A 10,315-nucleotide genomic window follows, 5' to 3' on the forward strand; every position below is an offset into this window, starting at 1 on the left:
CATCTCTGCTCCCAAGTCCATTATTGCACCCGGGCCTTACCAGTCGCCCCCTGAGGCTGAGGCTGTTTCCTGTCCTCTAGCCCCTGGGAAGGCACGTCACCGCTGCTTAGGGAGGCTGGCTGCCAGGGACCCCATTCACCCATTGACAAGAAGGCCTGCCACCACCTCTTGGACACTCCAAAGACCCGGACCCTGCTTCCCACCCAGCGGCCCTCCACTCCTTCCTCCTTCCTCCAGCCGCCATTGAGGTCTACGTGAGTTTCCTACGGCTGCTCTAACAAAGTGCCACAAACTGAGTGAAACTGAACAACAGAAATTTATTGTTTCAGCTCTGGAGGCTGGAAATCCATGATCAAGATGTCGGACTGGTCGGTTTCTTCCAGGGACTGTGATGGGGACGCCTCTCCCCTAATTTCCGGTGGTTTTCCGCAGAGGTTTGTTGTTCCTTGGCTTGTAGACCGTCACGCCTTCCCTTCCTGCAGCCTTCCAGGGCATTTTCCCATGTCTCCTCACGCAGGCTTCCCTCTGTCCATGTCTGTGTGCAAATTCCCCACTTCTACAAGACACCAGTGAGGTTGGATTAGGGCCCACCTAATGATTTCATTTTGACTTGATTATCTGGAAAAAAAAAAAAACCCTATTTCCAAATAAGGTCACCCCCTAGATACTGGGAGACAAGGCTACAACACCTTTTGAGAGGTACCACTCAACCCATAAGGTCCCAACATGTTTTGGATCTTGACAGAAACTGCTCTGGACGTCCTGGGCCACCCCACCTACCTAATAACCAGACAGTGGGGCAAGGACCCGTCTGACAGCATACCCACTACCCCTGGCCTGGAATGTAAGTGGCTGTGGGCAGCAGGCACGTGAGAAGAGGAATGGGAACAGCCAGACTCAGAGCCCTGCAACATCAGTAGCTTCGTAATGATTAATAATTATTAATAAGTGATTAATAAAGATTAATCAGGACCCTTCCCAGGAACTGCAGAAGAGTTTGACTAATAACACAAAACAAATGCATGGAAAACTCAGAGAAGCTGCTCAGCAGACTGGAGCCCAAGGGCTCCCTCTTAACCAGCTAGGCTCCAAGGCAGACCTGGTGTTAAGTCCCACTCCGCCACTTTGGGGCTGGAAGACCTCAGACGGTTCCTTCTCTTCCTCCCAGGATGGGGACAGCATCGCATTGGCAAAGTGCCCACACCGAATAGGTGCTCTGTGAGTACTTGTGGAAAATTACAGGAAAGGCCTGAGGTGGCCCTGACTAAAGATGAGCCCGAGTCCTGGCACCCAGGCTCGGCTCAGCCCCACCAGAGGAAGTGAGAGCCCAGGCGGAGGGCAGCCTCACAGGTTCCCAGCCCTTAGAGGACCTGATGACGCTACTGGACCCAATGTTTAACTGACAGGAGTCACAGTGAAAGCTCATCCCTTTTTCTAAGAGCCTCTTGTGTCCAGGTACTGTCAGAGATGACTGCCACCTGCCCTTCACAGAGGAGGAAACCGAGGCTCAGAGAGGTTATACGACTTCTCTTAGACCACACCACAGGGGAATGGTAGAGTCTGAGTTTACAACTCGACACAGAGGCTGGACAAGACTTCCTTCTGATCACTCCCAGCTGTCAGGGCCCAAGCCAGTGACTCCTGCAATGGACCCTAAGAGGGAGATAGACAGAGGCAGGGGCACACACACACACACACACACACACACACACATATGCACACATTCACACGCATTCACATGCACACATTCACACACACACACACTCCCACACATTCACATGCATTCACAGGTACTCTTGCACATATGCACACATTCACACACTCTCACACACATACACAATCTCTCTCTCACACACGTATGCACACATGCGCGCACACTGCCCAGGCTTCTGAGTACATTTAGGGCTCAGGACCACCCTTCCCACCATGCTCTATTTCAGTTTTCTCCTGACGTTCCCAGAACCTCCCCTTCTGAGGTTCTCAGCAAGTTTATATTTGGGAATAATTGTAACGTAATTTGATACATAATTAGGGCAGAATAGAAGGCTGCGTTTTTAACTACCCATACATCCCCATCTCATTTAAATAATTCCTAATATATCCAAGCAGGCTGCCTCGCGCTGCACTGGTGTGTATTGAACTGAGGATAATGAAATAAGGGATGGGAGAGGGGAAATGCTATTTCAGAGTCTGAAGATCACCAATTAATGACATGAAAAACCGAGAGGGACTCTGTTCACTTAATGTCCCCTGTGCAGGGCAAAACACAGACCCCTGACAGGCTCCCTGTTCAGCCCCTCAGCACAGTTAGGACCTGCCAGAGGGACAGGCAGGAGGGGGCACACAATGCCTGACACTTGGGAAGGACTAAATAGTATATTGTAAAATTGGTGCTGGACTCTAGTGACTTCACATGACAACGTGTGCTCCCATGTGTCCTGTCCCCAGACCCCTGGCAGCCTCACAAGATTGATTTGGGGCCTGGCTCCTAATCCAGTGCCTAGGGCAGATCTCTCCAGACCCCTATGTGAGGCAGATCCCAACCCCTGCTGGCCTGGAATGCCTGGAGGGCTCCCCACACCCGGAAACGTCCTGTTCCAGGGCCCCCTCCCCTGATGCCAGGCCTTCTGCTCCAGATGGGCCCCCAGGCCGCCCCTGCAGCCTCGGAAGAGCCGCTGTTGGGCCAGGCCCCAGCTCCTTTCACACCCAGGTAAAACTTTAACCAGAGGTCTTTGGCTGCGCTGGGCCCTGCGCTCCCATTCAGGGCATGATAAATGACTGCTGTCACCGCGACATGAATGCTCATATTGAAAAGCTCTGCTCTCCGTCTCCCTTTCAGGCCGCCAACTTCTTCTCTCTTAAGTCCCTGGGTGTCACTCACGTGTCATGCCGATCTGAATACCCCCAATCACAGGCCCCCTGCTCCCTCTGCCCCTTTCCTCCCACCTGCCCCACCCCTCCCCCTTCCTCTCAGGGCTCCTTCCTTCTCTCCTCCATGTTCTTCTTCCTCCTCCCCAAATTCTCTCCTCTTCCCTGCCCATCTCTTCCTCCACCAGCCCTGATCTGCCCCATCCCAGTTTCTGGATGAGGGAAGCTCATACTCCTGTCCCCATCACCCACACTGTCACCACCGCCACCCTGGTCACACACACGCGCGCGTGCACACACACGCGCCCCCAGGCCACGTCTCCCCATCACTGCTCATGCCGGGTTGCATTGGCACTGGTGCCACACATGACATCCTAAAGAGGAGGAAGGTGACACTGGACAGGGACCCCTGACAGCAAAGGGAAGGAGCAGATTCAAGTGCCCTCAAACAGGAGTTTTGGACCCAGCACCAGAGGTGTTTTGTTTGGGGTTTCTCTGAGATTCCGTCAGATCTCCTGAAACAGACCAAAACTTGCTGCTCTGCTCACCATGTGGCCTGGGGAACACCCATCCGCACCGGAATCCCAAGTTAACCACACCGCGGGGATCAAAGCGGTGTTGTTGGCAGTGCTGCCCCACACTCACACACACACTCACACACTCACACACACACTCTCTCACACACACTCACACACACACTCACACACACACACTCACATATTCACACACACATACACACACTCACACACACTCTCTGTCTCACACACACACACACACACACACACACACACACACACACACACTCACACCTGAAGCCTTGGCCCAGGTGGCTTTCTCCCCTCACCAACAGGTTCACTGGCCAATAGAAGAGCCACACCAGGACAGTCAAAGATGAGGGGCCCAAAATCCACCACAGAAAGGAACATTGCGCCACATGCTGGAGATCAGGAAACTGCTATTTTCTTTGGAGGAGAAGTGGAACCCCAGCATGGGAATAGCCGTGCACAGTCCTGTCCTCATCGGTCACTTTTTTGACCCTAACATCTATTAGTCTAGTAGCTAGGGAAGCTAAAGATGGCTTTGCATGGGCAGGGCCCACCAGGGAAGCGGTCTCTGGTGTCTCTTATTCAGGAATTGCTGCTCATTTAGTCACAGAGACAACTTTCAAGTGGCTTTCCTTTTTTGTTGCGAATGGAACTGGAAGACACTGGGTGTGAGAAGACCGTGGTGACCCTTCCGTGTGCCAGGGCTCCTCAGAACTACCTTCCAAGTTTCCAGGCCCAGCCTGGGGCCCGAATCCCCGCAGTTGTCTTATGACTATTCACCTCTTATGAACCGCTGTGCATTGTGGGAAATGTGTGAGTGCGTACAGGAGCCATGGCCCCCGTCTTCTGTTTCCCAGATTTCACTCAGTACAAGAGAAAAGAAGGGGATCCACTCACTGTGCACAAGTTCTACCCTCTTCCCTCAAATAGCAAAGCTCCCTAAGATTAAGGAAGTATGAAGTATGGGCCTATACAGGACATGGGTGGCCACAGCTGGCTTCCTAAATGCAGAGCTGAGACAATGACCTAGTCCCATGAGATACCCTCCAAAAAGGGGTTCTATAACCAAATATATTAAGGAAATACAGCCTGCTAATGTCACAATGAACATTATTGTTCAGAGCTTATTCGGAGTTTTAAGGGATTCTCCAGTAAATAAATCTTATTAACCCAGGGTTTCCCACCCTGACTTGACAGCTGAGCCCCTTTTGTGCAGAGTGACTATCGATGTTCCTAGAAACACTGCCTCTTCCAAGCCCCATAGCCTATGTAATATCATGTGATATCACTGCTGCTGGTAACAACCCCAGGAGGCAGGTATAAGCCTTATCCCATTGGACAGGTGAAGCAGCGAGGCTCCAGAAGGTCAAGTAAATTCTCTAACTTTTCACAGCCAGTACCTAGCAGATCTGGAGTTCATCTGACTGCAAAGCTGGTCACCTGGCCATTTGATTCTTTATATTTAGTTATAGATGGACACAATACCTTTATTTTATTTATTTGTTTTTATGTGGTGCTGAGGATCCAACCCAGTGCCTCACATGTGCTAGACAAGTGCTCTACCACTGAGCTACCAGCCCAGCACTGGCCATTTGATTCTTGAGTCATGTGAGGACACCATCCTAAATTAGAATCAAGGAAAGGAAGGCAAACGCTCAAGTGGGTGACCTCTACAGTACAAAACGGATGTAGAATGTGCTACATATCAGAAAAGGAAAGTGAAAGAGGATGAAAACATAGCTGGTGAGCCTGAACGCTACCTTATCTTCCCTGCAAAGAGTTCTGATTTTAATTGTCCCTATTAACAGTTTTGACTTCTGAGCCTCCTCCAGGGTTGTGGGAGCCTGGAATTCTGCCTGGATTGTGACCTATTTCATGTACAGATTTACTTTACTTCCTGATCGGCTCTGAATAGACCAGCCTCCCTTGCTTAGATCAAAAGAAACAGCAGAGGAGATGTGTGATCAGAATCAAGGGGAGCTAGAGACCATCCCCAAGGGGAGGGCTGGGTTGGCCCCATCTCTGGGACACTACAGCAATCAACTCTCAAGGTTTCCACCCACTGAAAGCTCCAGAAAGAGATGCTAGGTAGCCTGAGTCAATCAGTACCTGAAAGTTCATTTGTATTTTTTCCACATTTTTTATCGGTCATTCATATTTTTAAAGCCACCATCTCCTCTCCCGCTTTGATGATGTTACTCAGTGTAGAGAAGGAGTCTAGCTCCTTCAGGCTTCTGTTCCCTGACATAATTCATTTCCCCCATTGAATAAGCCAGTTTGAATGTGATTCTTTGTTACTTGCAGCCAAAGGCATTCTTTCAGACACAGATTTTTTTAAAAGTTGTCACAATGTGCCACATGATCATGATGGCAAGTGCCATCATCAAAGTATCCATATAGTTTTCCACTAAAAATCAGAAGAGACTATCAGCTAACTTCGTGGGGAGGACCAAGAGAATTGGTCTCTGAACAGAATCTCTAAGGAAGGTTTGAACCAGAGAGGTATGAACCAAGAAGGGAAGAAGCATTGCTGAGCTCTTACTGTTGTTGAGAACTTCAGGTATGTTCTGACACTGAGGAAACAAAGAGCTTAAGGACTTTGCCCAAGGGGACATCTGCTATTTGTCTGCTCAGTCAACACTGGAACCCAAGTCTGCTTCATTTTGAAGCCACTATTCCTACCACCTACAGCATACTGCCCCACTAATGCCAACCAACAACATGGACACTCACTGCTGCTATGAATGGACACCCTTCAAGCCCCCAAAGCTGTTGACTCTTCTGGGCCCTAAGGAAGTCTAACTCCACACTGCTGTGAACTGAGTTGAGAGCAATGGGTCAGAGGGTGGGCCCAGCAATCAGCCACGAGGCAGAGTGGGTACAAAGTGGTGATTTAAAGGGCTATCCAATGCCAAGACACACAATCATGGGTGATTTTATAACATTGAGAGATTCCCTGAAACCAAGAACACAACTGATGTGCTGTTGTTGCTGATTTTTATTTTATCTATTTTATTTTATAAGAATCAACTTCTATTTCTGGACTATGGCCTTAAAATGAAACACTCAGACAACTCTCCTTATGAGCAGTTCTAGATTTCCATTACAAAAACAAGCCTTGCATCTTAAAAAAAAAAAGAAGAAGAAGAAGATGGTCCACAATTCCCTATGTTCTTAGTACCACATTTCTATGCCCTGAAGAACTCAACTCAGGAAAATCATTGCAAAAGCAGGGGAAACTTAGTAAGCCTGGACCTAAAATGAGAAGCGCCTCATTATTAGTAGTGAATAATCACCTTCACATTAGTGAATTAACTTTAAAATATCAAACTTAACTACTAATTAACCTCCAGCCTATGCTTTTAAATAAATTTTATTATAGTTACTTTCCAAAGTAAAAATATCATTAATAACATATGTTCAATGTTATATATCTTTCATGTACTATAATTAATAGAAAGTGCTTTTTTTTAAATTTTCCAAACTTGCTTGTTTTAAAGGGTAATCAGGAATAAGGCTGGAACTGTGGGGCAGGCAGGTATCAGATTATTAATGTCAACTAGGAAAGTAGGTGGGCAGTATCCTGGGGGTCAAGCCTGGTTCACACACACAGCAGTTCCTCAGCCAGCAGAAAAAATCTGGTTGGGACATGTGAGGTTTGGGGCCCAAGTAAGCATCCCTGAGTTTTTCCTGTTTCCAGACCTAGTTGACCACACAGAAAGAGCCAGAGCCCCAAATTCAGATCCAATGGAACCAGGCATTCAGTTCACATCCTTGTCACCAAGGAACCTGAGCGAGCCAGCTTTTCCTTCATGTCCAGAGCCTTTTCCCAAGGATGGGGAGGGGTCTCCCACACAGCTTCCCATACCAGCTACTTAGTGTGCCCCTGAGACCTGGAGACCCGTGGGTATCATTAGGAAGAGTTACCCAGTGCCAGATCCTCTAGGAAACACTTTTCATGCCTTATTATATTACATCCTCATAATGACCCTGAGAGGTTGGTATGGCAGAGGCAGTCAGAGCAGCCAAAACCCATATACTTCTCCACATTTCCCAGCATCCCTTGCAAATATTTTAGGGTTATTCAACTGAATTGTAGCCAATGAACTGAAAGTGGAAGCAATGGATGCCACTTCTAGACCTAACCCCTGAAATAGAGGTCAGCACACACTTCCTGTAAAAATCCAAGTAAGTGAACACTCCAGCTTTGCAGGCCATTTGGCCTTTGATATGAAAGCATGGGTGTGTTTGTGTACCAATAAATCTTTATTTATAAAAACCAACTGATGACTGAATAGCACTGGTGAGTGCAGTTTGCCAACCCCTGCCCAAAAAAGTACCACTAAATCTTCACTCTCAGATGGCTTAATACAGATGATCCAGCAGAAGGTTCATCCAGCAGAAGATGAACCACGAGAAGGCCTGATGGGAAGGCAAAGCCACCAGACGGAAGCCCCCGCGTCACTGCTGTGAAGGAGCCACTAGCCCACGTTGTACTACAAGGAATAACTGGTATTGTGTTCAGCCATGGAGAGGTGGGGATTGTGACCAGCAGCTTGCCTTGATGGACCTGACTAACAAGGTAGGTTGAATTGTTCTTTTTGACAGCTATGGAAAATGAGCATCAAGGAGGGAGGGGACGCAGTTTACAAAGCCAGGAAATAATACAGCCAGGGCTTAGGAGGCCAGCTCGACCCGGCACACGGGCAGCCCTCCCACCCCAGCCCCCATGGCCCCACCTCCAGGTGTGCTAGACCTGGGAGGCCAGCATGGGGCCCACCACCTCCTTCTCCCAGGCCTCAGACCTTCTCCCCAAAGGCAATGAGTCACACGTGAATTTTAAATATACCCCAGCTTCAGTGCAGAAGTCAGCCCTGACATCTATAAAATGGCACTAAATCCTGCTTTTATGAGCTCTGGCTGCATTCTGCTGAGTGTTTTATCACACTCGTTGGAAGTTTACAGAAGGGAGTTAATAACCCAAAAATCTGGGGCCTGCCCAGCTTGGAACTGAGAAATGGAACCTCCAGCCAATGACTATGGAGATGTGAGCATGTGCTGAAGACAGCAGCCCCTGTCCTCTGCTCTGCCAGCCCAGCTGCTCCTTCATTCTCCCACTCACCCATCCTTCCTGCCGGCCACCAGCACCCAGGCCTAGGCTGGGTATCAGGTGAGTGGGAAGGACTCTGAGAGGGCGGCCTTTGAGCTGAAACCCAAAGCTTAAGAAGAAGTTGTTTGGGCCAGAAATGGAGGGAAGGGTGTCCCAAGAGAAGGAACAGCATAGGCAAAAGGCCCTGAATCCCATGACACCCAACCCAGACAGGAAAGGATTTCCAATAAAAGGACACGTTCCTGAACGACCACAGCCTATAAGAGAAAGACAGAAGAGCGGACATTCAAAAAGGATACTGCTATGGTTTGAGAATGTCCTGCAAGGACGGGGAGCTTGGTCCTAGTGTGGCAATGCTGAGAGATGGTGGGACCTTTAAGAGGTGGGACCTCAGGGGAGGTCCTTAAATCACTTGGGGAACTGTCCTTGGAAAAGATTAAAGTAGATCTCATGAGAACCCTTAGCTCTGAATTACTCTGGTTTCCTGTTTTGAAAAGTGATTGCCTCCCCCGACATACTCCTGCAAGTCCTCACCAGAGCTGACTGGTGCTGATACCATACCTGTGACTCTCCAGAACTGTGAGCTTAAAAAACATTTTTACTTCATAAAGTTAGCCTGCCTCTGGAATAGTAGGATAGTGATGAAAAACAGACTAATACAGAGATTGAGGCAGAATAGTCAGAGGTAGGAGAGAAAATCGGGCAGAAAGGAGCCATAGGTACTAAGAGGAATATGTCAAGGAGAAAGAGTTCAGTGGCATCAGATGCTACAGAGAAGCAGACCTCCTGTGGGCCAGACTCAGTGCCAAGCTTCAGAGAAGCAAAAATAAAACACAGGGGTTTGGGAATAGTAATCACAGTAATCATGTTCAACACTATAGGATCCCAGAAGATGGACAGAGAACTTTGCCTGAGAATCAAGGAGGCAACTTCTGAAAGGAGGTCTGAGTTGGGTTGTAAAGGATGAATAGGAGCTTACCAGACAGTTGGGGAGACAGGAAATATCACAGGCAAAAGCATCAGAGTGATATGTTCAGGAATACAAGGAAGGCTTTCACGTGGGAGAGTCAGGGGAAGAGGCTGAGATAAAGGGGAGAGAGTCAAGGACCGCGTCGCGGCCCTGCCTAAGAGTTGGGGTTTATTCTCCAGCCTGTAGGGCGACTTGAAGGGAAATAGGATCAGATTTATACTTTGGAAAATAGCCTCTGACTTTGGGTCTCAAGTCCCTTCCATACTCTGGGCTGAATGGCATTGGACGAGGCCCTTCCATGTTCTGGGCCTCAGTTTTACCCTCTTTGAAGTGGGCAAATGAGACCATCCTTGCCAGTTCTTAGAATCTGTGAGTCCATGGTCACTATGCGTTGGTGCTGCTCTGGGGCACCTTCCGTTTGCATGCATCTGACAGAATAAATTCACCTGGTCCTTTCTGACTTTCAGAGTCGCAATTTGCCTTGAGTTTTTGTGAAGGGCCAAAACCCTCCTGGGGCCCAACACGTCACCAGCATGTGAAGAGCCTTGTTCCCAACGCCCTGGTGAGGATGAGAAGCGAGGACTCCACCGTGGCCCCGGGGAAGGGCTGACATTTGGTGAGATGTCTGTATTTAACTCCCGCAGCTTGACATCTGTTTCCAATTAATTTGCCTGTGTTAGGAGGATGCTGGCCAGAGCACAGGATTCCAGCTCAGTTCTACAGGCATGGAGAGAGGCAGCCACAAAGGGTTAAGCTGAGCCTGCTTCCCTGCCCCGCCTCCCCGTACCTGGAACCCACACCCCCTCTCCCTCCCACTTGGAG

The sequence above is a fragment of the Sciurus vulgaris genome, assembly GCF_902686455.1.
Source record: "Sciurus vulgaris genome assembly, chromosome: 2".
Taxonomy (NCBI): Eukaryota; Metazoa; Chordata; class Mammalia; order Rodentia; family Sciuridae; genus Sciurus; species Sciurus vulgaris.